Source organism: Eublepharis macularius, chromosome 2, assembly GCF_028583425.1.
Source record: "Eublepharis macularius isolate TG4126 chromosome 2, MPM_Emac_v1.0, whole genome shotgun sequence".
Lineage (NCBI taxonomy): Eukaryota > Metazoa > Chordata > Lepidosauria > Squamata > Eublepharidae > Eublepharis > Eublepharis macularius.
The window spans coordinates 158802149-158826997 of NC_072791.1; positions in this window are offsets into that span (position 1 = coordinate 158802149).

Genomic DNA, 24849 nt, shown 5'->3' on the forward strand with positions numbered 1-24849 from the left:
CCAGTCCCCGACCCCTTCTGGCACACCCAGGGGACGTTATTCCAGTCAGGGGCCTGTCATTCCAGTCCCTGAGCCCTTCTGGCACACCCAGGGCCCGTCATTCCTGTCAGGGGCCTGTCATTCCAGTCCCAGAGCCCTTCTGACACATGCAGGGCCCGTCATTCCAGTCAGGGACCTGTCAATCGAGTCCCAGAGCCCTTCTGGCACACCCAGGGCCCGTCATTCCAGTCAGGGGCCTGTCATTCCAGTCCCCGAGCCCTTTTGGCACACCCAGGGCCCGTCATTCCAGTCAGGGGCCTGTCATTCCAGTCCCTGAGCCCTTCTGTCGCACCCAGGACCCGTCATTCCTGTCAGGGGCCAGTCATTCCAGTCCCAGAGCCCTTCTGTCACTCCCAGGGGCCGTCATTCCAGCATAGAGCCTGTCGTTCCAGTCCCAGAGCCCTTCTGGCACACCCAGGGCCCGTCATTCCAGCATGGGGCCTGTCATTCCAGTCCCAGAGCCCTTCTGGCCCACCCAGGGCCCGTCATTCCAGTCAGGGGCCTGTCATTCCAGTCCCTGAGCCCTTCTGTCGCACCCAGGGCCCGTCATTCCTGTCAGGGGCCTGTCATTCCAGTCCCAGAGCCCTTCTGTCACTCCCAGGGGCCGTCATTCCAGCACAGAGCCTGTCGTTCCAGTCCCAGAGCCCTTCTGGCACACCCAGGGCCCGTCATTCCAGCATGGGGCCTGTCATTCCAGTCCCCAAGCCCTTCTGGCACACCCAGGGCCTGTTATTCCAGTCAGGGGCCTGTCATTCCAGTCCCCGAGCCCTTTTCGCACACCCAGGGGCCGTCATTCCAGTCTGGGGCCTGTCATTCCAGTCCCAGAGTCCTTCTGGCATACCCAGGGGCCGTCATTCCAGCATAGAGCCTGTAATTCCAGTCCCAGAGCCCATCTGGCACACCCAGGGGTCGTCATTCCAGTCAGGGGCCTGTCATTCCAGTCCCAGAGCCCTTCTGGCACACCCAGGGGCCGTCATTCCAGCATGGGGCTTGTCAATCCAGTCCCAGAACAGGCTATCTGAGCCCAGACACTTTCCTTCAAAATCCATTCCACGTTTTCTTTGCACCTCTTTTTTTGCTCTAATGTGTTTCAATGGAGCCCATGCAAGTCAATGGGCATTCCAGTTTCCCATTATTTCCAATGGGCATTCAAGCCTCTCCCTTTATTTCCAATGGGCAATCCTGTCATTCCTTTTAGTACATCCCCGCCCTGTGCTGCGCCCCCTTCGCAGTCGCGCGGTGCCAAAAAGCTCCCGGAACAGCACAAAACAGCCCGGAACGGGCACTAAAGAAATGCCAGTGCCACAAAAAACAGTGGGATGTGTTAAAGACACTCCAGAACAATATTTTAGAAATGAAAACTCCGGACTGCCCCGCTTTTATTAACCCGTTCCATGCCAAAAAGCTCCCGGAACAGCACAAAACAGCCCGGAACCGGCACTAACGAAATGCCAGTGCCACAAAAAACAGTGGGATGTGTTAGAGACACTCCAGAACAATATTTTAGAAATGAGAACTCTGGACTGCCCCGCTTTTATTAACCCATTCCATGCCAAAAAGGTCCCGGAACAGCACAAAACAGCCCGGAATGGGTACTAAAGAAAGGCCAGTGCCACAAAAAAGAGGGGGATGTGTTAGAGACACTCCAGAGCAATATTTTAGAAATGAAAACTCTGGACTGGCACCCTTTAATTAACCCGTTCCATGCCAAAAAGCTCCCGGAACAGCACAAAACAGTCCGGAACGGGATCTAACGAAATGCCAGTGCCACAAAAAACAGTGGGATGTGTTAGAGACACTCCAGAGCAATATTTTAGAAATGAAAACTCTGGACAGGCACCCTTCAATTAACCCTTTCCATGCCAAAAAGCTCCCGGAACAGCACAAAACAGCCTGGAACGGGCACTAAAGAAACGCCCGTGCTACCAAAAAACAGTGGGATGTGTTAGAGCCATTCCAGAACAATATTTTAGAAATGAAAACTCTGGACTGGCACCCTTTAATTAACCCATTCCATGCCAAAAAGCTTCCGGAACAGCACAAAACAGCCCGGAACGGGCACTAAAGAAATGCCAGTGCCACAAAAAACAGTGGGATGTGTTAGAGACACTCCAGAACAACATTTTAGAAATGAAAACTCTGGACTGCCCCGCTTTTATTAACCCGTTCCATGCCAAAAAGCTCCCGGAACAGCACAAAACAGCCCGGAACGGGCACTAACGAAATGCCAGTGCCACAAAAAACAGTGGGATGTGTTAGAGACACTCCAGAGCAATATTTTAGAAATGAAAACTCTGGACTGGCACCCTTCAATTAACCCTTTCCATGACAAAAAGCTCCTGGAACAGCACAAAACAGCCCGGAACGGGCACTAAAGAAACGCCAGTGCCACAAGAAACAGTGGCGTGTTAGACACACTCCAGAACATCATCTTCAAGGCCTGTCCATCATCTTCAAGGCCTCCTGGAGGACTGGGGATGTGCCACAAGATTGGAGAAGAGCGAATGTTATCCCAATCTTTAAGAAAGGGAGGAAGGATGACCCGGGAAACTACAGGCCAGTCAGTCTCACTTCTGTTGCTGGGAAGATATTAGAACAGATTTTAAAGGGATCAATCTGTAAGCATCTGAAGGACCGCTCAGTGATCCGGGGAAGTCAGCATGGTTTTGTTCCTAACAGATCCTGCCAGACCAACCTGGTTTCCTTCTTTGATCGAGTGACCAGCTTGCTGGATCGGGGGAACTCTGTTGACGTGATTTATCTGGATTTCAGTAAAGCTTTTGATAAGGTCCCCCATGACATTCTGATGGGCAAACTGGAAGACTGTGGAGTAGACTATAGGACAGTTCGGTGGATAGGGAACTGGTTGGAGGACCGCACTCAAAGAGTGGTGGTCAACGGCATTTCATCAGATTGGACGGAGGTGTCCAGTGGGGTGCCGCAGGGCTCGGTTTTGGGCCCGGTACTTTTCAATATTTTTATCAATGATCTGGATGAAGGAGTGGAAGGGCTGCTCATTAAATTTGCTGATGACACCAAAGTGGGAGGGGTAGCAAACACCCAAGAAGATAGAATTAAAATTCAACAAGACCTGAATACTCTGGAGAAGTGGGCAGCTGTGAATAGGATGCAATTCAACAAAGACAAGTGCACAGTATTACATCTGGGCCACAAAAATGAGAAGCACAAATACTGGATGGGGGATACACTTCTGGGCAGTAGTATATGTGAAAGGGATCTTGGGGTAAGAGTGGACTGTAAACTGAATATGAGCAGTCAGTGTGATGCGGTGGCAAAAAAGGCTAATTCAATCCTGGGTTGTATCAAAGGGGCCATAGCATCGAAATCGCAGGAGGTCATAGCCCCTCTCTATACTGCCTTGGTCAGGCCGCACCTGGAGTACTGTGTGCAGTTCTGGAGGCCTCACTTCAAAAAGGATGTGGACAAAATCGAGGGGGTGCAGAGGAGAGCGACGAGGATGATCAGGGGTCTGGAGACTGAGCCCTACGAGGAAAGGCTGAGGGCCTTGGGAATGTTTAGTTTGGAGAAAATGAGGTTGAGGGGGGACATGATTGCTCTCTTTAAATATTTGAAAGGCTGTCATTTGGAGGAGGGCAGGGAGCTGTTCCAGTTGGCAGCAGAGGGTATGACGCGAAGCAATGGGCTAAAACTACAAAGGTACCGATTGGATATTAGGAAAAACTTTTTCACCATCAGAGTAGTTCAAAAGTGGAATCAGCTGCCTAGGGAGGTGGTGAGCTCCCCCTCACTGGCAGTTTTCAAGAAGAGGCTGGATGAATACTTGTCAGAGATGCTTTAGGCTGATCCTGCACTGGGCAGGGGGTTGGACTAGATGGTCTGTATGGCCCCTTCCAACTCTATGATTCTATGATTCTATGAGAAATGAAAACTCTGGACTGCCCCGCTTTTATTAACCCGTTCCATGCCAAAAAGCTCCTGGAACAGCACAAAACAGCCTGGAACGGGCACTAAAGAAACGCCAGTGCCACAAAAAAACAGTGGGATGTGTTAGAGACACTCCAGAGCAATATTTTAGAAATGAAAACTCTGGACTGGCACCCTTCAATTAACCCTTTCCATGCCAAAAAGCTCCCGGAACAGCACAAAACAGCCCGGAACGGGCACTAAAGAAATGCCAGTGCTACAAAAAACAGTGGGATGTGTTAGAGACACTCCAGAACAATATTTTAGAAATGAAAACTCTGGACTGGCACCCTTCAATTAACCCTTTCTATGCCAATATGCTCACGGAACAGCACAAAACAGACTGCAGTTTTCTGCAGACTCGGGACTGAAAGCACACCCAGACCATGTTTTTCGCTTCCCTCCACCCCAACAATTATCTGTTGGTAGCCTGGGACTTAGCCTCAGGTGAAGAGGAGTTACCTGGCTGGATGCTCCAAGTAACAATAAAAAATATGTCCTATTTTTTCAGTTATTTATTTGTTTATTTATTTGAAAAAAAAATTAAGAGATGTCCGATTAATATATATAATAAACCAAAAAAAGGAATCCACTTTAAGGATTGCTTCCCATAGACCAATTCAGTTAGACGGTCAAAATGAAGGTGAGTGCAAAAATGATGCGAAGGGTGTGTGTGTTTGTACAGTGAACAGTGGATTAATGTGAACAAAATCAGTGATGCAAAAATTCATGACAGCTTGGTTGGAAAGCTGCATGAAGTATTGGTATCTGAAGAGGGTTTTGACTAAAGTGTCAGCAGGTGCTTGGAGAGATGGTTCAAGCATACAGGAGGGAACAGCAGAGCTGATTTGAAGAGAAGGAGACTGGGTAAGGTTGCAACCTCCAGATAGAGCCTGGAGTTCTCCTGGAATTACAGCTGATCTCCAGTTAAGAGAGATCAACTCCCCTGGAATAGCTGCTTTGGAGGGAGGACTCTATGACATTATATGCCACCGAGGTTCCTTTCCTTCCTAAACCACACCATCCTCTGATATTACCCCTAAATCTGCTGGCACAAGCAGGAGTCAGCAACTGTAAGACTGGGGAGGCTGAGGATGGTGAAGCAGCAAATATCATACTTTAGAATGTAACAGATAAAGGGCTTCTAAGCAAGATCAGGTTTGCCATTATGGCCTCTAGGAGAAAATTTCCTATGGGATGGTGGTCTGGGGTACCACTTGTCTGCACACAACACACACACACGTCAGTGCCCAGGCAGCCAGGAGGGCCAATAAGGCTGGCTAGGCAAGAATCAGCCAGTGGTCTAGTGGTGCAGAAAAGCCTGGTGCTGCAGATGCTGCCTATCCTCCTCACTTGGCTTGCCTTTGCCTCAGTTGCCCCATCAGTGATCCCTCTTGATCAGAGACACCAGCCACAGATGACCAATGATGAGGCAAGTGAGGCAAAGACAAGCCGAGGGAGACAGGCAGCAATAGTCTTTGGCTTCACTGTGGTGCTGCCTCCTGCTGCTGGCTTGTACTTGCATATTAGCCCATTATCTGTTGGATCTCCTCCAGATGAGGCAGTGTTGATGGAAGAGGGATGGGACCAATGGTGAAGAACCATTTTCCATGGCTTCTTTGGCAACCCTGTCCACCCCCGTTGCCACGTGATAAAGATGATCCATTTCAGTCTGATTGTTGCCCTCATCATGGCAGACTAAGATCATTTGTTGCCCTGATGAATGCCCTACACTGATCCTCTTATTTGGAAACTGCATCCTTGTTTGTTTTCCTGTACTTCTTAGTGCCTTTTGATATCGTTGACAATGCCATCCTGTGACAGCACAGCATTCATATTTGCTAACGCTGTGACCTGGAACCAGGTATTTGGGACACAGGGAAGTTTATATCCCAAACATCTGTCTGCCATGCAGCCACAAAGAGGTAGGTAGATAACATGCACAAATGATGTCTTCTTCACCCACTGGTTTGTAAAGTGTGGGTTTGTGAACCCCAAAAAATGGAGCCAGGGCATCCATTGTAGATGTCAGCACTCAAAAGGCAAGGAATGGTGGGGGGGTTTACCTCCCCCTGTCACATATGTGGAAGAGAACAGCTTCTCACATATGTGAAGGACAAAGGCTTTACATTCAGTACACAAATGGCAGCTTTCTCCCTCCCTCCTCGACAGTATCTGAAGACAGCCCTGATCAGGTGAGCAAAGCTGCTGTGGTGGAACATAGAGGAAGAGGTTGTCCTACCGATATGCCAGGCCAAGGCCATCTCACAGTCAAGACTTTGAACTGAGTTTGATAACTGATGGCGGAGGCGGGGCGGGGGGCGTCGGGGGGAGTGGCGCAGCCACGACCCCCGAGGGCCCGGCTGTCCTCGTCCTCGTCATGGGCATGGGCATGGGCATGGGCATGGGCATGGGCATGGGCATGGGCATGGGCATGGGCATGGGCATGGGCATGGGGAATTTTATTTTTGGCAACCTCTTCTACATGCAAAACTTTTTTGGTACAAAGTTGTAATGTTATAAAATGGTAAAAATTTCATAAAATTGTAATTTTACTAACAATCCAACTCAAATAAGTTTATAGACAATTCAAACAGTATTGCTTTTATAATCATATTAGGCATAAATATTAAACATAACTTTTAAACATTAAGTAAAAAGTATTAAACACTCGGTAGAGATGGGTTGAAGGTTTTATCTTAAATCCTGAGCAGCTTGAAACCTTCAAGTGAGAACTGAAAACATGTCTCTCTGTTTTAGAGAAACTGCTTTTCAGTACAAAATAAACGGGATGTATGTTTTTGTTGCACTCTCCCAACCAGGAGACAGATTCCTCCTAAGAGTTTAATGGCTTCTTTCATTAACGAACGCTAGTCGTTTTCATTACGTGAGGTATCAAAATATAAATGTTTATTTAAATAAAACATAGAAAAATAGAACAGATTAACGCAACAAGAATTAAGTTTCCTAACATTTCTTAATGAAATCTAACTCAGTCAGATTAACGATGAAATGCATTCAAGTTACCGTAGCACATATTACAAGAGTAAGTTTCCTGCCTAGATCTTCATGAGACTTCTCTTGGCCAAAACCCTGATCTGCTATTTGGATTACCATTTTTATATATTATCTTATGCAGAAATCTAAGATCTTTTCATATGATGATAAAGATAAATATCAAACCAATCATAATTTAATTCTTTTTTACTATTTCCAATCATGTGACATTTTACCTAGCCAAAAGTACCACTATGCCCAGCTGTAAGATAAGAGATATGGATAGTAAAAGTGACAAGAAAAGTTACATGACCAGATCATCCTTGGTCTCTGCTAACAATTACAGAACATGTATCTGATACTGTTCACTATTTTTAATTGGCTGTCAAAGATAAAGAAGCACCAGTTATACACCATACTAGAAAAAGAACTACAGTCTTGTTCATACAGTGTTATTTAGAATGCATATGTTTCACTAAGTATGTGTTCTAAACCATAATCAGCAGTCCACTGGTTTGAATCCCACTACTGACATGAGTTCAGTAGGTGGCCTTGGGTCAGCCACTCCTCTCAGCCCCAGCTCCATTGTGGGGACAACAATAACACTAACTTGTTCACTGCTCTGGGTGAGGCACTAATATGTGTAGAAGAGCGGTATATAAGCACGGTTATTATTATTATTTATATTTCCATGACACCATCCCTTGACCTGTGAAATTAAGTATTTTGATAAATATGAAAGTGATACCAAATATAAATGCATTGCATAATGTGTGAGTGTACATATACAAACTTTAAAAATTGTATTGGATAATACCGCAAAGCATGATTACTGAGAAAGCTGCTTTCACTGCTTTCAGTGTGGAGAGCTGCTTGTAGATCAAAACAACCTGACGAGCTGTCTTCATGCAGAGTGCGCTTGATTCTCTTGGCTTTCAATTCTGCTTTCGTTCAACATGGGTAAATCAATGTGTCAGCAGTAAACATTTGTATCACTCCTCTCTGAATGACCTTTTAAATTTTACTGCCTATCGTGTCAAAGCAATTAAAATTAACAATACAGTTACTAAGCTGCTAAGATCAATTAATGGCTCTTAGGTTTTATCTATTGATCTAGTGACATCTTCAAAACCCACTGGTAACAGACTATACATACTTCTCTTCTATCCACAATATATACACAAGGATTAATTACATATTCTTATCTTCTAAATTACATATTTAAATGACATATTCTTATCTCCTAAATTAATTAGTCAAACTCTTACATCAAGGATTGGTGACAAGTTGTGGACAGACTACGCTTGGACAGAATGTACACTGAGAATAAATGACATCAAACAAATTGGAAACTAAATAAATCACTTTTATTTAACAAATAAATTTCTTCTGAAGTCTCTTTAGAAATTAAACAATAGAAACAAACTATGTGGCATTCCTCAAATCCACGTGTAGGATGCTATGGAAGTGGTACTTAGAGGGAAATTAATCTCCGTTGCCTCCTGTCATGAAGAGCAAAAAGGAAACATTAGAAATGAAATATCTAGAATAAGAAAACAAGAAGATGAACACAAAAAAGGCCACCCAATCTATAAACTTGCTTGCATGAAAATTAGAGGAAAAAACCTCCTCACATTCTATACAAGCTATTAAAGGCACCCAGGAAAAACTCAAACTAATTCTGTAAAATTAGCCGATGTATTTGCTGAATACTACCAAACCATTTGCACATCAGACAATCCTGACACTAATCATATTTTAAATTATTTATCATCACAGGAAATTTGGAAAAAAACCTCACAAGAACATAAACTATATCTGGACCAACCAGTCACAACAGAAGATGTTACAGTCACTATCAAATCCTTGGAAAAAATAACAAAGCTTCAGACAGGGATGGATTCCCTGCCAAATTTTTACAAAAAAATACATTCACCTACTTTCAACTCCACTAACTGCCACATGCAACTCTGTTATGTTAGGAGGTAGCATCCCTCTATCTTGGTCAGAGGCTGAAATAGTAGTTACTCCAAAAAAGGACAACCATATTACAAATACTAAATCTTCTCAACCAATACCCTTCCTGAATCAAGACCAAAAGATCTTTACAAGCATATTTGCCAAAACAGTGTCTAAATTTAAATAACCAACTACATTCACCTTGACTAGACAATACACGTAACACTTTAACTATAATTAATTTCTGTGAAGCATACAAAACCCCTGCATTACTTCTGGCCTTTGATATAGAGAAGGCATTTGATTAAGTGGAAATACCATATCTAAAACTTTTACTTCAAAAAATGGGTTTTGGCGACCAGTTCTAAAATGCCATTAATGCTCTTTATCTTCCTCCAAAAGCTACAGTTAGGACTAACAATGTACATTCAATAGATATCCATATAGCAAGGGGAACTAGACAAGGCTGTCCCCTTTCCCCATTTCTGTTTGCCATAACTATGGACAGGGCCAATGCTACCATTAGACCAACTAGGCAGCCGCCTTGGGCACAGACCTCAAGAGGGGCATAGTTTTAAACAGATTACTTTCTTGAAAAAAATGCAACTGAGAAAACCTATTGAGCACCCCCTAAATGGACCTGTCCACAGACATCAAGCAGCTCAAAAGCTCACCATAAATTTTATTTATTTATTTGATGTATACCCTGCCCTCCCCACAGATGGGCTAAGGGTGGCTAACAACATTAAAAAATACATTAAAATCACAGAAACATAAAATCAATAATTTTTTATAAAAAATAATTAAAATGGTCCAGGAGCAGGCTATTTAAACAAATATTGGGAGTCCGTATACAGGCATGGCAGATGGCTGAGGGCAGCTCCGGAAGAAATGGAGGTTTTAGATGGAAGAAGAAGGACACTCGCTGGCACTCAGCCAAAGGCCCAGCAGTACATCTCCGTTTTACAAGCCCTGCAAAACTGTAACAGGTCCCACAGGGCCCAGATCTCCAGCGGGAGAGCATTCCACCAGGCCAGGGCCAGGGCAGAAAAAGCCCTCGCCCTGGTTGAGGCCAGATGGATGTCCTTTGGGCCAGGGACCACCAGGAGTTGCTTGTCTGCAGAGTGCAACACCCTGCAGGGGACGTAATGGAAGAGGCGGTCCCGCAGGTATGGAGGTCCCAGTCCATGAAGGGCTTTAAATACCAAGGTTAACACCTTGAACCAGATCTGGAACTCCACTGGAAGCCACTGCAGCTGGCACAGCACATGATGAATGTGTGCTTGGATGGGCGTTCCAGTAAGGATGCGTGCCGCTGCATTCTGGATCAGCTGTAACTTCCGGGTCAGACCCAAGGGCAGTCCAGGATAGAGTGAGTTGCAGTAGTCTAGCCTGGAGGTGACCGTTGCATGGATTACTGTGGCCAGGTCCTGTGGTGAAAGATAGGGCGCCAGTTGCCTGCCCTGTCGAAGATGAAAAAAGGCAGACCTGGCAACAGTCATGACCTGGGCCTCCATTGAAAGTGTAGCATCCAAGGTCACACCCAGACTCCTCACCATCAGGGAAGGTTTCAATTGTACCCCATCAACAGCTGGGAGCCAGTTCCCAGCTCGATTGCCCCATGATCCAGACACAGAACCTCTGTCTTCAGGGGATTCAATTTCAGGTGACTCTGATGTAACCATACCGTCACAGCCTTAAGACCCTTGACCAAGGAATCCAAAGCAAGATCGGACTGGCCATCTGTAATGATTCCAAGTAAATGTGTGCATGTATCTTTAAATGCTTGGTGAGATAGGTGAAGAGTGGGGGGTGAAGGAGATGGATGAGTGAGTGATATGAGTCAGGCTATGGCATTCCATACTTGATAGTCTGTTTCACTCCCTTCTGCAAGAAGACGAGGTCTTTTGATTTCAAAAGGTTTATTGTGAAAGACAGCATTCAAGCCCAGATATGCATATTCCAGGATTAGAGATCCTAGCCGAGCAAAGCATTGCTAGGAATGAATCATAGAGCAAAGGTTGTTACATTTTGTCAGGGCTTGCCGCGGCTGCCGCTGGGCATGGCACTGGGCGGTCTGCTCCTGACGTCACAGGGGGGCCAGGGACTCTGCAGGACCCTGCTCTGTGGAAGGAGGGGCGGTATACCTCACCCAGACTCCCTCTCAGTCCACTCGCTGGCCTGCTCAACCTGGCCTGCTTACCCTCTGCGTCCTCCTTCATCTCCTCCTTCCAGAACTCTCCTCCAAGCCTCCACCCTTGCATTCTACTGCTCTCACTCCACATCATCACTCCTCACTCACACCCACCACCCCAGAGCTCTTCCCAGCCACCCTTTATAGGGTTTCCTCTCTCTGCCCCGCCCTCCTTCCAGGCTTGTTCCTTCTCCTGACCGGGCCCAGCTGTGCGTCCCTCCAGGTGTTTCCCTCCAACCACTAATCCCTCCTGGGCTCCTTTGCTTTGCTGGTAGGGTGGGGTTGAGTGCGACCCATCCCCAGCTGAGGGCTCCTTGGCCTTGCTCACGAGGAGCTGCCCCAGCCAGCCTCTGTGCTATTGAGCTTGCCTGGCCTTGCTCACAAGGAGCTGCCCCAGCCAGCCTCTGTGCTATTGGGCTTGCCTGGCCTTTCTCACGAGGTGCTGCCTTAGCCAGCTTCTGCGCTGCCAGCTCAGCAATGCTGGGCGGGGCTACCCATCTCCTCCCCCAGAATGCCTGTGGCAGCCCCCCCCCTGGAGAGGCTTGGCTTCTAGCAACTCCTGAGCCAGGCTGCTGTCTTCTAGCCATGGTGTGGCTCTGGGCTGTAGAGGCTGCTTCCTCTCCCTGCCAGGTAAGGGCTCTGCTTGGGTTGCTGCTGCTGCTGGTCCCACATTCCCCCTGCTGTGGCCCTTTCCCTCTGGCCTGCTTAGCCCCCTTTCTTCCCCCTGGAAGGTGGGACTGGCTGGTCTCTCCTTGCCCCCTCCACCCCTCTGAGGTTCTGGCCTTTTACCCCTTCCCCCTGGAGTAGGTAGGTTCTGGCCCTGGTTGCCGGCTTGGGGGGTGGGGTTGCTGCCACCCTTTTGTCCCCTGCTGTTCCCTCTTGTCAAGTCTGGGGGCTGGGGCTCAGACCCCGGACACATTTCACACTCCCGGAGCCCAGCCTCCCCCCCACCAAGTTCATACAGCAAAACTTCTCAGAGGTGTGCTGAGCTGGCCAAGGTCGAAACAGCAGATAAGACAGGATCCTTTCCCATGGAACCGGCTCCTTGCTGGTGTTGCCTGGAGGGAAAGAAGTCTAAACACTACATGATTAAATATGGTGTTACTTAGGTTAAAACAGTTTCTGACAATATGAGTGGTTGAGGACTGAGAGGGTGGGTGGAGTGAATGCAGTTTGAGACTGAGAGTAGAGAGAAATTTTTTAGTCAGAAGAAAGCAGGCTAGCTGTGTGCTGCCTGAATATGTTGAAGTGTTTATGAGAGAAATATAACCTGTGTGGAACCTGAACTGAACATGTTTGTGAAAGGACACTCTGTCAGGGAAAGAGAGGCCAGCTGTGTGAATGAGAGTAAATGAAGTAACTTTAAGAACCGAGAACTACGTTTATGAAACCAATACGCTTCTCAAATAAATAAAAGCTTATTTTTGTTTTGCTATATCCCAGGGTAGCTGTCATTGCTATATCCCATTCCTATCTTTAGGGCCACATAGAACCATGAAGGAGCCTGACGCTTAGGAACGTTACCAAAGGGAAAATTTAAATAAAATATCTTGGAATAAAATATTCCGGGTGGCAGCAGACTACCCAGAGGGTTAAGGGATAGATTAAAAGAAAAATCTACCCTAAAGAAAGTAAAGGTCATAACACCATCCATCAGCAGATAGAGCTGAGTGTCATCCGCATACCAGTGACAACCTAGCCCAAAGCTGTGGGCTAACGGGGCAAGGGGGCACATATAGATGTTAAATAGCATTGGGGAAAGAATCGTCCCCTGAGGAATGCCACATACCAAAGAATGGTAAGCAGACATCTGTTCCCTGAGTGCCATCCTCTGTCCTAGATTGTGAAGGAAGGAGTTCAGCCATTGCAGGGCTGTTCCACGAATCCCCACATCGGCAAGGCAATGGGTCAGAAGATTATGATTGACCATGTCAAATGCTGCTGTAAGATCTAAAAGTATCAGCAGTGCCGAACCACTCCGGTCCAGGTGTCGCCGCAGATCATCTGTGAGGGCAACCAGAGCCGTCTCTGTACCATGGCGAGGCCTGAAGCTGAACTGGAATGGATCCAGGATAGAGGCATCACCCAGGTATACCTGCAGCTGTTCTGCTACCGCCCTTTCAATTACTCAAAGTTATCTCAGAAGTCTCAGTCAACTTGAGAGGAACAATCCTTAGTGAAAGTACTCCTTTTTAGCTCTCCAGAGAGCCAGCTAAAAAGAGGAAAGCAAACAAATTAAGTATCTGCAGACAAAAGTATCTCCTTTTCAAGTACAACACAATTCTCTCTCTCATTGTCTCACAGCAAACATGAGAAGGGGGTGGGAGTAGAAGACACTCTGTTGTGCCAGCCAGGAAAATGGTGGGGAAATAGCTTCCAATGCTACAAAAAGAAACTTTTCAGCAACTTGAGGAAGCCAAGCAAGAAGTGAGAAGGAAAACAAAAGGGAAAAGGTGGGAAACTGCCTCCAGAGTTAAGAAAAAACCCCACTTCTTAGAGCAAACTGTATCCCAGCAACACCAAGAGAAGAGGCAGAGTGAAAAACACTAAAATCTTCCCAGCTATTCTGCTGTGTCTGGAAAGAAATGGGCAGAAAGTCAGCTTCATGGCTGCAATAAAAGGGAGGAAAGTAGGGAAATTCTGCTGTAGCAATGCGCATAGCATACTTGCTGCAGAGGAACAAGTGCAGGGAAAAATACCTCTGCACTAGAACCTACAACTATATAGCCAAGCTTTTAAGGTTTCCTCAAAATCTGAAAATCCTTTAAAGAGTTATGATGACCTCGTCCAATCCTTAAGGCCACTTTTGGTAGGTGCTCGAGAGGGAAAACTGGTCAAGACCAAGTTGTCATCTAAACCTTGGTTTGATCAAAGCTGTATTTGTGTTAAAAATGCTTTAATCTATGCCTATAAGCTTGGTTCATTGGGAGACAGTGGCATTTGGAGATCAGTTGTAATTTGTGGGGATCTCCAGGAGGATTGACAACCACAGAGTCATCAAGCCAGGCGGCCTTAGCATGGACCTGCCTGCTGCCAGAACTGCCACTGTCTCCCAAAGAACCCCAGGAGCAGTGAAGGCTGAGGGTAAGGGCAGAGTCATGGGCCAAGCACAGGAGCGCATGCCTGGCAGCCCACGGCCTTCCCCCTGCTGAGGAAATGTCAGGAGAGCCAGTACAGGATCTGATCTACTCCTCCTGAGTAGCAGAGATGAGCCAGCTTGGAGAAAGAAGCTTAATGAACCCAGCCTCACCTGTAGGAGAAACTCCCTTTATAAGGCCGCAGCTAGCATGGGATTAGCTAGTCAGAATTGTGGCATTCTGGGCTTGGCTGTTGGTGAGCTCTTAGGCTCTGGCTGCCTGAGCCTTGGTGGGTCACAGTCTTTGATTTTGGAATCTGTTACTTGACCATGGAGTTTGACCTGAGAATCTTTGTTGTTGGCCCTGTTGTCGTCGGAACTTGCCTCCAACCTAGTGAGCACGATATTTTTAATCCTTCTGTTTCAATTTGTTGCTCTCCATTATACTCTTAGATTATGTTGCTGCTGTTTCTGTGGGTTTGTCATGAAAATATGGTTTAGAGTAAATTATACTAAGTGATACATGTGTATTCTAATGAACTTTGTTTTTGAATTTCATTAGGCTGTCTTGTTTTGGGGCATAAATTGAGCCAAATGTGTAAGTTTGGTTTTCTATAGTGCCTTTAATAAATATGAATCTGTCTTTTGGATCTCTTAGTGTATTTTTACGTTGGAAGGGTAAATACTTTTACTTTACCCTTTCAACATAAATTTTAAATTTCCGGCATGGGAGAGATGGAGCTCTTTCAATGTGCTATCATTCTCTTCAACACCGACACCACACCCTCCGCTTTTCTCCATTTCTCAGCTTCTTCTGGTGGTAGCTAGGATATTTCACCCCATGAAGTAGGTTCAGGTATTTCTGCTGTTCTTAGTGCACAGGTAGTCAAGTCAAGTTTATTATTACAGTCTGCAACCAGTACATATAAAACCATTTGCAAATCAGTTTAAAAACAGTTGAGACTGGATACTGGGGAAGAACGATGAATAAATATAAGAGTAAAAAAATAAGATCATCATAAATTAGTTGTTTAAGATGCCTTATGTGATTTACGTTGCTTGTAGACCTGGGCACAGAATCTTGCTACTTGACATGGTGTCTGGTGATTCTGATCAGACAAAAGATAATCAAGTTTGATTTTATTTGAACTTCCAGGGAATCTTTCTACTAATAGACTAATGGTTTCCGCTCTAATTTTACTATGACTTGGGCAGTTGAAGAAGATGTGCTTCATTGAGTCAGTTTCTCTTAGGGGATAGGAGCAAAGCCTAAGAGAGTAATGGACAGCTTTAAACTTTCCTTCCAGAACGGCAGAGGGTAGAGTTGAACTTCTAGCTAAAGCATATGCCCTTCTGGAGTTACTGGATTCAAGAAAGTAAAAATAGGCTGCAGGAGCGGCAATATATTTAGTAGTATCTGAAGAAATAAAACCTGGTGCTCTAAGAAAATGTTTGTCTTTCAATGTCTGTCACTCTCTGCTTAATGAGTGATTTTGCTCAGTCTAACCCCATGACTAGCAAACTTTGAGGGGAAAGACCCAATTTTCCCAGGGATTTCAGAGTCGCCTTTTGCCAATTAGATTGAAATTTGTCTTTGAATAACAGAGGGAGCAGACGTTGCGGGTTTAGACACCCTGACAGCCATTTGAAAATTGAAAGGATGGTGATTCTGGCCTCTACCCTTAACATTCCTGTTTCCAGTCTAACCCATGAGTTAGACATGCATTTGGGCACTTGTAATAGAGCTCTAAGGAATTTGGAGTGCACTCTCTCAAGTTGAGAGAAAGAGGAGGATGGCAGCCCCAAGAATGATCCGTATACTAATTGGGCCAATGGTTTGGCTTTAAACAATCTGAGCGCAGCCGGTACATACTGCCCCCCTTGTGATCGATAGAATTTCAGTATTCCGTGTGCTGTTTTTTCTCCCACATAAGCAATGAAGCTGCTATGTGTTGTTTTGGTACCTGAGGCTTGCAAAACTACACCCAAATATTTGAAGCTGGTATGTTGTTCTAACTGATGCCCCTGAAGCTCCCATCGTCTGTTCTTTGGATTTTTACCGAAAGCCAGGATCTTAGTTTTTTGGTAATTAGTTAGAAGGTGTTCAGTATCACAGAATTGGGAGAATTTTTTTAGGGCTCGTTTCAGCACTATGGGGGTCCTAGAAATACAGCATCATCTGCATAGAGCAGTACGTGAATGTGCCTATTTGCTAATTTGGGAGGGTGCAATCCAGGGGCATTCAAAAGGTTTACCAAATTGTTGATGTAGAAGATAAACAGAAAGGGGGCTAGAAGGCACACCTGCCTGTAAGTTTGAATGGGGTCAGTCAAATGCCCAATTCGGCTGCACCTTACTCAGGGCAGTTTTCTTGTGCATAGCCCCCAAAAGGGACAGCAGTCGCCTATCAATAGAGGAGGCCTGCAGTTTCCTCCAAAGTCTATTTCTAGAGACTGTGTTAAAAGCTGCTTTTAAATCAACAAATGCCCGGTAAAGTGATGCTTGGTTTTCTATAGCGTATTTCTCTACAAGGTGTTGCATTACTAGGCAGTGATCTATTGTAAGCTGATTGGTCTATAATTGGATGGATCCTCCTTCTTTCCCTTCTTATGGAAGGGGACTACTATAACCATTCCCCAATCATTGGGGATGTAGCCGGTTTCATCAATGTAAGTAAATGGGGAGGCTAGGAAAGTTTCCCACCAGTCCTTATTTGTTTTTTGTAATTCTGGAGATATTCCATCAAGCCCAGGGGCTTTTGCATTCTTTAACTGGCTAATATAAGCGTTTACCTCTTCGGCATGAACTGGGGGGCATTTGGCCAGATTTTCTATTGTTAGGGCAGGAGGGGGTTGAATAGGATCATCATACATTTTTTTGAAAAAAGAGGTCCATTTATCTGGGGGGGATAGAGGAAACCAAGGGGGAGGCGGCTGTGGAGGCGCGGTTTGACACTAGTTTCCAGAACACCACTGAGTTTTTGCTCGTAGCTGCTTCAATTATATTGGCCCACAGTTTTCTGGTATGTTCTTTCTTACAGCGGGCAACCAGTGATTTATATTTCTTTTTTAAAAATGAAAGAGAACGATATGCATCTTGTCTGGTCTTTTCATCAGCTCTCAGTGCTAACTTATAGGCATAGATTAAAGCATTTTTAGCACAAATACAGCTCTGATCAAACCCAGGTTTAGATGACAAATTGGTCTTGACCAGTTTTCCCTCTCGAGCACCTACCAAAAGTGGCCTTAAGGATTGGATGAGGTCATCATAACTCTTTAAAGGATTTTCAGATTTTGAGGAAACCTTAAAAACTTGACTATATAGTTGTAGGTTCTAGTGCAGAGGTATTTTTCCGTGCACTTGTTCCTCTGCAGCAAGTATGCTCTGTGCGTTGCTACAGCAGAATTTCCCTACTTTCCTCCCTTTTATTGCAGCCATGAAGCTGACTTTCTGCCCATTTCTTTCCAGACGCAGCAGAATAGCTGTGAAGATTTTAGTGTTTTCCACTCTGCCTCTTCTCTTGGTGTTGCTGGGATACAGTTTGCTCTATGAAGTGGGTTTTTTCTTAGCTCTGGAGGCCGTTTCCCACCTTTTCCCTTTTGTTTTCCTTCTCACTTCTTGCTTGGCTTCCTCAAGTTGCTGAAAAGTTTCTTTTTGTAGCATTGGTGTAGCAGGGTTCAGTGTTCCCAAGAATTGAGACTAGACAGAATCTTCAGGAAGGAATGATGTTTATTGCCGGCAGAGCTCAGCGTGACTAGTGCCACAAAGAACTGAGCTCCCGATTCATTCACAGTTCCTCATTTTATACATACAGCATATAGACACATCACATGATGTTGGTGTCAGGTAAGCTAAGCTCATTTTAGCTAGAATGTATCTGTTTTCCCATCTAACAGCGAGGCACTTCAACTGACATTTTAGATGAACATGTCTACATTGCTTCCGCTTTTACTTTGAATGCAGGCTATTTTAGATAAGCATGTCTACATAGCTTCCTCTTTCACTTTGAATGCAGGCTACTGTAAAATGTGAGAACAAAGTTTATTTTTCATTATAATCATTCAGTATTAATGGCACTCAGCATTTGCAATCTATTAGTAATTAAACAATTGGTATTTCCTTCAGCTACGTTTCCCCCCTTTCAGCCTCTGATTAGCGCAGCAAAGAGGCTGACCCAAAACTTTGTCTGTACAATTTATGCCCTTAGCCCTACATACTCCCCCTCCTTCTTTTCATCCTCTGATGGGAACCTCAGAGCCCGCATCCTAATTGAATAATCCCGTTCAGGAGATACAGAGGTAACAGTATATAGCTGAGTCAGGGGTGAGGCTCCCCTGGGTGGAGGCGCCACCGGTGTGGCCATCATTGTCATGCCTGAAACTGTAGATTGTATGAGGCGAATAACAAAGGGAATACAACAAGGGAGGAATATAATACCGGCTAGAGCACACCCCATCAGAAGCAAAGCTTTCTTCCACCAACCTCCTCCTAAGAAGGAGTCCCACCTGGTAGTGTCCCAAGCAGATTTCTACGTCTGCACAGGGACATGGGCTAGCTTGCGTATATTGGAAGCTATGTTTGTAACTGCTTGCCCACTGTCATCAATTGATAAACAACAATCCGAGAGATTAAACTTTCTACATACTCCTCCTTCCTCGGCTAGCAGGTAGTCTAGAGCCAATCTATTTTGGTTGATAGGTGCTCTCATTTGGGTCTGCTGCCGGGCCAAGAGTTCAAGAGCCGCAGCTGTTTGATTAGTAATAATCTCAAGGACAGCCTGAAGACAGATTAGGCGGTTCAGTATGTAAATAGGGTGTGGCAGCCCCAAGACCCATCCTGTGCCCAGGTGGCTGGGCCATAATACTCTATTATACGCTGGGGGGCCTGAACTGTATGGTTTCACTGGGTTAATATTTCAAGGGTCACTTCCATTGCCACCCAGGGCCATTGCTCACTCATAAGGGGTCCCCCACACACCCAACAATCTGAGACATTTAAAGAGGCGGCTATTTGTTCAGCAAGAGTCAAAAAGAGATTTCTACCAGGGGCGGGGATTGGAACATCTGAGGCAACCTCCTGATACAAGGAGGAGTATACCACAATCGGGGCCTTAGTTGTGGCCTCAGTTTCTGGCGGCTGAGTTGCTCTGGGGGCGTAGGCCACACGATCCTTCCCCCACGCAGCTGGGATGCATAACCATGGTATGGTTGGGCAACCTTGCACCGTACCAGAACAGGACCACCCTATATTTTGGACCATTGCATACATTTTCCCTTCATGATAACAAACTTTTGCAAGATGTCTGTGATAACACTTTGTACTAACGGGTGGTTACGGCATGAAAAGTTCGGATATACCGTTTCAAGCCAAAACAATGGTTACACCTCCATCCTCTCTGTGGGAGCGTCATCTGTGTTGGAAGGAGTATAAGGAGGAGGAGAAGACAGCCTACAATTGGGGCACGTCGTAATAGCATAGTGTTGGCACTTACAGACTGGACAAGTCTCTATTTATGGTCGTCTGCCCAAAATACACCTGAGTAGGCAGCTGAAAAGAAGGGTTAGCCAGACCCCAAACACACACCCCGATATAATAATGAAGGCAGAGTATGACATGAAGCTCTTCTTAAAACTTAACTTTAAATTGCAGCCTGAGTCTACCACATTTTCCCTGGACCAGGCTTTTTAGCAAAGCACTTATAATATAGTCAAGCAAAGCTTAATCTAGATATAATATCAGAGCAGTGGGTGAGTAGCACCACTCCCTGGAGTGGGAGAGTAGGAGGAGTATATAAGAAACACTGGGGGCAGGGTACGTTACTACAATGTTGTTGAGAACAGTCAGGACAAACTACCTCTTGGATGCCTGCCCCGATCTTATAAAAACAACAGATAAGGAGAACAAAACACAGGAAAAATGCACAGCTAGTAAAGGTATAGGAGAAAACGCGAAAAAACATCAACTGTTACTGTAGTCCACCGATGATCGAAGCTTCAGCTGTGGGTAGACTAGCCAGCCCAGGAGTGGCTAGACCAGAGCGTCTTCAGCCTTGAACCTGAACAGCCTCCTGGAGTGCTCAGGTACCAGGCCCTGGAACTATTGCCTGTGAATCTTAGCCTTTTTCGGTAGGCTGAGATCCAGAGGGTAGCTTCTTCAGTCAGAAACGGAGGGGATCATCTGGACAGATCTCTGAAACTCAAGGCATGGCAGCAGGTTTAATATTAGTCCAATGAACCCAAACTGCAATGCCTTTTACCTTCACAGCAGTAGGAGTTGCTAACAGGACAGTGTATGGGCCCTTCTATTTAGGTCCTAGCAGAATTACTTGCCCGTCCTTTACCCAAATCTCAGCTCCTGGCTGCAACTTATGGACTAGATTAAACACTGGCAAAGGCTATTGTTCTCCTACATACTTTTGAATTTTCTGCAAAGTCTTGCCCAGGGCCACAACTTGTTCCCTGAGTCTCAGATCTCCCAACTGACAAGGGTTTCCTGTAACACCTTGTAAAATAGGAGGTGGCCTACCAAACATTAACTCAAATGGGGACATTTTCACTTAAAATAACTGCTGGCAGACCCCACCGTCCTACAATTTCCTTTAAGAGACACCGAACTACCTCTCTGGCCTTTTCAGTTTTACAAGGAAACACTTCTACTCACCCAAAATATGAGTTAACAAACACTAACAAGTATCGGAATACTTGGTACCGTGGCAATTCAGTAAAATCTACAACTAGTGACTGAAATGGCAGAGACCCCGGGGGTTGGAACCCAGGAGGTGGACCTGGTCCTTGTCGGGGGTTGTTTCTGGCACACACAACACAGTTTCTGGAAACAGCTGCACACAGTCCATGTAGTTTAGCAATGTACAAGTCCTTGTTTAGTAACTCTGCTAGTGCTGACTTTCCATAATGAGTGGCTTCATGGGCAGCTTTTACTACTGCATGAGCAATTGATTCTGGCCCAAAGAGTCTTCTATCTGGAAACTGAAGCCAGCCATCACGTCTCTGGGTATTCTGAGGACTAGCCTAGTCCTCCTCCTCATGGGAATACTTTGGAGTCCAATCAGACATCTGGACTTGGAAAAGGACATTGAAAATGGGATGGCTGCAAAAATTCTTCTCTGGCCACTGCAATGCATGACAGTTACTTTTTAAAGCCTTGGAGCAATTGCAAAATCTCAGGTCCATTTTTAATTCATTTTCATGAAGCAGTGATGAGACCTTTCTCTTTGCATAAAACTCCATGAGCATGCAGAGTAAGAAATGCATATTTAGAATCTGTCCAAATGTTAACCTTTTAATCCTTCTGCTAACTGAAGAGCTCTGGCTAAAGCAGTAAGTTCAGCTTTCTGAGCAGAGGTATTGGGTGGCAAGGGTTTAGCTTTTATATTCTTTGTCCAAGTTACTACTGCATACCTTGCGTTTCTAACCCCATTTTCGACAAAGCTGCTGCCGTCAGTAAAATAATGTCTGGGTTTGGCATGGGGACATCAGTCAGGTCCTTTCGGGTAGAGTAAACTTCATCGATGGTTCGGAGACAATCAAGGGTTGGCTCTCCTCATCTACTGGCAGTAAGGATGCTGAGTTGAGAGCACTAATTACAGTTAGCTTCACTTGTGGGTTTTCAGCAATCCCTGATACGTGGTCATGCATACATTTGTGAACGAATCTCTTCCCTGAAGTCCATCAGGGCGAGCACAGAATGTGGGAATTTAACACAGGCCTTCTGTCTCAAAGTCAGCTTCTGCGAATCTTTGACTAGCTCTGCTGTGGCTGCTACAGCACGGAGACAGGCTGGCCAGCCTTTTGCTACAGCATCCAACTGCTTAGACAGGTATGCTACTGGCCTTTCCTAATTTCCCAGATGCTGGGTTCATACTCCAGCTGCTGTGCCATTCCTCCTATGCACAGAAGAGCAAAAAGGCTTCATAAGGTCTGGCAGACCCAGGGCAGGGGCTTCCAGCAACTGTCCTTTAAGAGTCTGGAATGCTTGCTTCTGCTCTTTTCCCCACAGAAAAAGGATCCCGTTCTCCCCCCTTTGTAACTTCATAAAGGGGCTTTGCTGTTTTTGCAAAGTCGGGAATCCAAATTTGGCAATACCCTGCAGACCCCAGAAATTCTCGCACTCGCCTCCTGGAGGAGGGCTCTGGAATGGAGCAGACTGCTTCTTTACATTCATGGCCCAGGGACCTGATTCCTTCTGATATATCAAATCCCAAATATTTTACTTGGGGCTGACAGAGCTGTGCTTTCTTCTGTGACACTTTGTAGCCAGCTTTGTATAGCACCTTTAGCAACTTCTGGGTAGCCTCATAACAAATCCCCTTACAATGATTGTTTTATCTGTCACGGGGACTACTGGCTGAGTTACTACTGAACGTTCAGCTCTAGTGTCCACTAAGAAAGAAATATTTTGGCTCCTCATGCAAATTTCAACCATGGGCTCCTGGGGGCCAAGATTGAAGGTGTTCAGTCTGGCTTATGCCTCCCATTCTTCGTCCCATTCGGAGTCTATTTGCCATCCATATTTGTCCTCTCTCAATGCTGCTTCCATGGCTGGTCCTCATCTTTTATACATTCCATCTCGGACTTCCCCTCGGCTCTGGGGGTCCCATCTTTTCCTTCTTCTATCATCTCGTCCTCTTCCACATCCCCTGATACTCTGTAGCCTCTCTTTGCACTCATCTTTCTAATGCCGTCTTTTAAAACACCACGCACATGTTTCAAAATCATGGGGCTGCCTGCCTCCTCTCTCTCAGGGTGCCCCCCATACGTCCCCTTCCAGGGGGGTACTGTCCATGTTGGGGCTGCTGGGCCAGTGCTACAGCCAGCAATTCTGCCTTCTTTTTCATTTTTCTATCGGTCTCTCTTTGTGCTTCCTGTTCACGATTATAAAAAACTTTATGGGCAATTTCAAGCAGCTGCTGTATGTTCATTCCCAGGAACCCTTCTTGCTTCTGTATTTTCCTTCTAATGTCCCCTGCTGCTTGGGTGACAAAAGTGTTCAAAACCATTCTCCTATTTTCTTCTGCTTCTGGGTCATAGGGAGTGTATTGACGGTAGGTCTGGTAGACCCTTTCTAGGAAAGCACCAGGAGGCTCATTTGGTCCTTGTTGACACTCTTGTATTTTTCTCATATCGGTTGCCCTTTTTCCTGCAGCCTTTATCCCTTGCATCAGGGCCTGCTGGTACCCGGTTAGTTTAGCCATGCCTCCCTCTTCATTGGCATCCCAGTTCGGATCTGCCATAGGAAATGCCTCTTTCACCTTTTGTTTCTGCATCCTCCCCTTCTTTCACTAGCTTTGCTAGGTATTTCCTAGCTCCTTGTATAATATGTTTGCGTTCCTCTGTATTGAAGAACGTGATTAGGTGTATTGTCGAAGGCTTTCACGGCCGGAGAACGATGGTTGTTGGGGGTTTTCCGGGCTGTATTGCCGTGGTCTTGGCATTGTAGTTCCTGACGTTTCGCCAGCAGCTGTGGCTGGCATCTTCAGAGGTGTAGCACCAAAAGACAGAGATCTCTCAGTGTCACAGTGTGGAAAAGATGTAGGTCATTTGTATCTACTCAGGAGGGGTGGGGTTGAGCTGAGTCATTCTGTAAGAGTTTCCCAGGGTGTGGAATGCTAATGGCGGGAGGCTTCACTGAATCCTGAGGAGGTTCTTTTGCATATGGATTGGTGCTTGATGTGCTAATCTTCTCTGCAGGGCTATTGTCGGGTGTGGAGTGTTTTGTTGGTCTGGTGTTTTTCAGAACTGGAGCCCATGCTCTGTTCATTCTTAAGGTTTCTTCTTTCCTGTTGAAGTTTTGCTTATGCTTGTGAATTTCAATGGCTTCCCTGTGCAGTCTGACAAAGTAGTTGGAAGTGTTGTCCAGTATTTTGGTGTCCTGGAATAAGATACTGTGCCCTGTTTGAGTTAGGCTATGTTCAGCCACTGCTGATTTTTCAGGCTGTCCAAGTCTGCAGTGTCTTTCATGTTCTTTTATTCTTGTCTGGATGCTACGCTTTGTGGTCCCGATGTAAACTTGTCCACAGCTGCAGGGTATACGGTATACTCCTGCAGAGGTGAGGGGGTCTCTGCTGTCTTTTGCTGATCGTAGCATCTGTTGTATTTTTCGGGTGGGTCTGAATACTGCTTGAAGGTTATGCTTTTCCATAAGCTTTCCCATCTGATCAGTAATTCCTTTGATATATGGCAAAAACACTTTTCCTGTAGGTGACTGTTTTTCCTTGGTTGTTTGATTCATCCTGGGTTTGATTGCTCTTCGGATTTCATTTCTGGAGTAGCCATTTGCCTGAAGTGCGTGGTTTAGATGATTAATTTCCTCATTGAGAAAGCGCGGCTCACATATCCGTCTTGCACGATCCACTAATGTTTTCATTATGCCTCTTTTCTGTCGGGGGTGGTGATTGGAGTTTTTGTGTAAGTACCGATCAGTGTGAGTTGGTTACTGATCAGATGGGAAAGCTTATGGAAAAGCATAACCTTCAAGCAGTATTCAGACCCACCCGAAAAATACAACAGATGCTACGATCAGCAAAAGACAGCAGAGACCCCCTCACCTCTGCAGGAGTATACCGTATACCCTGCAGCTGTGGACAAGTTTACATCGGGACCACAAAGCGTAGCATCCAGAC